This window comes from Tripterygium wilfordii, chromosome 7 (genome assembly GCF_013401445.1).
Source record: "Tripterygium wilfordii isolate XIE 37 chromosome 7, ASM1340144v1, whole genome shotgun sequence".
NCBI classification, from domain to species: Eukaryota; Viridiplantae; Streptophyta; class Magnoliopsida; order Celastrales; family Celastraceae; genus Tripterygium; species Tripterygium wilfordii.
The window spans coordinates 8,423,635-8,428,455 of record NC_052238.1 but is presented as its reverse complement, the minus strand read 5'-3'; the positions used below and the strand labels follow the sequence as shown (position 1 = coordinate 8,428,455).

Below are 4,821 nucleotides of genomic sequence, written 5' to 3'. Positions count from 1 at the left end.
GCCCTAAACCCCATTTTCTCTCAAATTTTCTTCCTCCCATCAACCTAAGATCATTAATCAAGGTAAGAATATCCTCTTTCAAGTTGTTTCAAAATGGATTCATGACTTCTCTCTCTAGCTTACATATTCTTAAATTCCTCTCTTTGTTCTAATCTTTCAAGGTTTGAACCCAAACTCAAATGCATGAGTTCCTACATCATTTGAGGCGTAAAGGAAGCTTGATCCCTTCCTTCTACTTGTTTCTACAACCTTGGTAAGTTTCCTAAACCTAAAAGCTAGTATTTAGAGATTGGGTGATTTGGGATTCTAGGGTTTTATGGGTTTTGTAGATTTGGGGAAAAATCTTTAAATTAGATGGAATTAGTGATTTAATAGGTTGATTTAGACTTGTTTATGGTTGTATTGCTATATTCTATTGTTGATTGGAGTAGCAAGCTTGAGTAGGTGAAGTTCAAGAACTTGGAAAGTTTTGGACAAGAGAAGGTAATGGGTTCTTGATTTATTGGATTAATTTGTGTTAGATATGTGAAATTGAAGTTGTTTGTATATTGATTGGAGGATGGGTTTACCGAATAATAGGTTGGTTGAGGCCGGGAAAAGTCAAGGTTGAGTATTGATTTACGTATCTAATTTTTGGAGTGCGAGGTAGGAAATTCCACCCTTTGCTATTCTCTTTGAATATGTCTTCCTATTGAGACTCAACCTTGATTTAGACTCTGATTCTTACTCACTCTGTAATCACAATTGATAAATAAAAATATCATATCGTTCTGCACTGTGGACCTAGGCTCAACGCCAAACCACGTAAAATCTCTTTGGTTTGTCTTACATCTACCCACTCACTCTCAACAATTCGATTGTCAATAATTTACATCAACAATGACCCCTGTTACAACTCAGTCCCACATTCCATTTGTTTCACTTTCGTCACTCATGTTACACCAGTATTCTACGGGCTGAATTTTTGTGAAACCGATCAGTCAACATGCTGACATGGCATAAAAAGTCAAAAAATTATGTTTTAATTGATATTTTGCATAGGTAGAATTGTAATGCAAATTTTATTTTTGTAAAATATGCATGGCTGTAACCTCTATTCTTTCTTCTTTCTTCTCCCTTGAGCAACATCACCGCCTCCAATGGCAACTTCATCATTCAGCCACCATTTCAGACAATCGACCTACCAAAAAGCTTCCCCAAATCTTCACCATCAAAACCCAACCTAGTCCAGCCTCCAACAACCTCTGATTTGGCCAAAAAACCGCATGGAAGTCACAAAATTTTATCTAAAAAAAAGTTCGATTCGGCCACATGAGTCACCCCTGCCATTGACCACCACCATCAATCAACTCCCCGACAGGAGGCTGACCATTCCCAACCATTTATGTGTACTGAAATACTGATGGAATGCGTACTGAAATTATGGTATGATCACCCCAGTTATTTTGGACTATTATGATACAAATTTATTCTGTCAGGGGCTTTTTGGTTACATTCTTGATAAGTTACAATAGTTTTACTTGCTATTCCAAATGTCAATTTGTTAACATGCCATCTTGATTTTCTTTAAAAAAATTATAAAAAAATATCCACCTATGCAAAAGTTTGTTAAAAAACGGTTAGTCTGACTTTTTTGTGACATGTCAACAGTTTGATTAACCGGATTTATAAAAAATATGCCCGTGAAACACTGGTGTAACATGAGTGGGCAAACTGAAACAAATGAAACGTGAGTGACTGAGTTGTAACGGGGGCTATAGTGTCATACCCTATACCTCCCTTATCCGAAACCAAATTACATAATCCGCCTTCCTATTGTCTATAGTTTCTTCATGGTGAAAGCAGATGCTCCCCAATACTTGAATAAAGCCAAATCATAGGCTATAGCAGCAACCTTTTCTTCATTATAAGCTCCTGAGCCATTCAAAATATGAAATTTTTTTAATACTAAGTAACAACAACATGAATTACATATAGAAATATAGCTAATTAAATACTTTCAAAACCTTTCATGGCTGTCATGCTAGTGTTCAGAAAATACTGCACTAGAGAAGGAGACATGGGATTCGAACCAGCTACGAAGGACCTAACATGTCTTCCATGGGATATGCAAAACTCCTTGCCAAGTCCAACAAATTGAAAAGCGCAGGGTCTGCTTGACAGGAAATACTTATTTAGGGCATGCCCTTGCAGTTTACTTTATGTCTCTATACAAGATTCCAATCTCAGAGGCACGAAAAATGGAGCAACAAGCTAATTGCATAAACATTAATTGGCACTGAACAAATGAAGAAATTGCATAACATTAATTGACAACAAGTTACAAGGCTAAAAGTTTTGGGGGAACAGGTATTGAGAGTATTAAGGCTTACAAGTTCTAACTTATAGGGACTTCCTCACTTTCTTGTTCATATGCTGTCCAGTCTCCCCCATGGTTCGTGCCCTACTAGTTATGAGACCATCTTGGAGCATCAAACAGATGAGACCGCAAAATGATATCCATTTATAGAAAGTAAACAAAATAATGAGTTTGCTACTAAACAAAAAAATGATACACAAAATTGAATAGATTGTACTGATCGTACTATATTTTATATATTTTTAAACCTTACTTTACACTTGTTTTTGTCTCTTTTAATTGAACTAAGCATGGATTCTACATAACTTCTCATTATTTTTGATTTTCAGAATATTTGTGAGAAAGTGATGAAAAATACTTGCTTTAGGATGAATCCAATACAAATAAGGAATGAAAAATACTTGCAAATCAAGAAAGAGAAAAGAAAGGAAATAAGTACAAGAACATAATAACAAGTCAAGGCTTGCTAGTGTGCTTCTTGTGCAAATTTAATCAAATCAAGGAAAGTGAATCTTGGAAGGTTTTGAAGAGTGAAAGAGGTGGGCCCAACTCTTGACAATAAGAAGAAAAGCAACGTAAAAGAAGGAAGGCAAAATGAAGTTTTGGTGTGAAGGACTTTGAAGGAAATATTTTGACAAGAAAGAAGGAAACAAAGAGACCGAGTCATACAAGGAATTAGACTTGAAATTTGGCAGTAATTGAAGGAAGGAAGCTTTTGTCACTATAAAAGGGAGTCCTCTAGCACAATGGAAAACACGAATTGGAGAGCCACATTCTCTAGCTTTTGTTTTTGTTCTTGTCTCTAGCTTTTCTCTTTGTTCTTGTTCTTGATTCATGGTGTTCCCATATTTAGTTTTCTTGTGTTTTTATAACATGAGTAGCTAAACTTCTTTGCTAGGGCTTGATGTAGCCTAGTATGATTATTGCAAGTACTTCAATTAATTGAATGCATAATTTTGGTTCATGATTCTTGTCTTTAATTTCTATGCTTATAATCTATTGTTTGTTTGGTTGATTGGCCACCAATTGAATGCTCAATTAGATTCATCTAGCTAGGACTAAGGAACGAACCGAATTCACGTGTCTTAGTGGAACTGAAATTAAGGAAATCAATTGTCGACTGCCATGAACAAGGTTTAGGGGATTGATTGGTTGTTATAGTTCTTTAGATCGTAATGAGTTGTTAGCCTTGGATTAAAAACTGCGAAACGAACAAGATTAATCCATTGTTAGTAATATTTGTTGGCACCGCGAACGAACGAACCAACATATTTAAGAAAGAATCAACACTTGAATCGGAACCATAATTGTGTGTTTGTTAATTGGATGCTTGTGATAGGATTACTAGGTGAAATCATTGCCCTAGTGTTCTTCTCATATTGGTATCACAAAAATTTGAATTTGAATTCCTTTGTTAGTTTAGTTTAATTACATCATACATATTCTCAATCATTCATCAAGTTAGGTACATTAATTAGTCTCCGTGGGATCGACCTCGTGCTTGCATACACTGTACTATTCGTAGACTCTTGTGCACTTGCGAGAAATATTACATGAAGTTTTTGGCGCCGTTTCCGGGGATTAGTTTAGTTTAATTGTGTACTTAATTTTTTTATTTTATTTTTTTTCAGGTTTATGCAAGGTAGACGCTCTTTGAAAGGAGAGCTACAACCTTACATAGACGACGTTGACAGTTTGTTGAGGAACAAGAATCAAGGTAGTGAAAGTAACGAAGAATCCTCAACCGAAGAGAAGAAGATGGCGGCAATAGTTCCAACTAAAACGATGGGTGATCTTGACATCCCCACTATTCCGGAATCTCCATCTTGCATCGTACTTCCGACGGCAGCTAGGAACTATGAGCTTAAGACCATACACTTTAACGTGATGCCTTCTTTTCATGGTCTAAGTTCGGAAGACACACTTAGTCACATTCATGAAATTTTTAATATGGTTTCTAGCATGACTTTGTCTACAGGAGTTACTGAGGAGCACTTGAGGTTGAAGATCTTCCCTTACACTATGAAGGACAAAGCAAGGACATGGCTTAATGGTTTGAGGCCGGGTTCACTGGCAACATGGACTGAGGTACAAAATAAATTTTTGGAAAAATTTTTCTCAACTCAGAAAACTGATGCTCTTAGGGATAAGATCATGCAATTTGAACAACAACTTGATGAGTCGTTTTCTGAGGCATGGGAGAGATTTAATAATTTGTTAACTCAGTGTCCCCATCATGCCTTGCCTTTATTAGTATTGATGCGCATCTTTTATAAAGCACTGACAGTTCCTAGTAAGGCTGCAGTTAATAATTATGCAGGGGGATCTATTAGGAATAAGACTCCAGCAGAATGTCAAACTTTATTTGATAATCTGGCAGTTGAGACCCAACATTCAGAGACGCGAGGTAAGCGAGCTGGTGTTTATGAACTTAATAATTCTAATATTTTTGCACCAAGATC

General features: G+C 36.2%; 1 non-coding gene across 1 annotated transcript; it reads right to left on the bottom strand.

The window, feature by feature from the left end:
- Positions 1–4,495: 4,495 nt before the first annotated feature.
- Positions 4,496–4,602, bottom strand: LOC120003157. Its single transcript, XR_005469289.1, has one exon. It is a non-coding gene; the product is annotated as a small nucleolar RNA R71 (small nucleolar RNA).
- Positions 4,603–4,821: the final 219 nt, after the last annotated feature.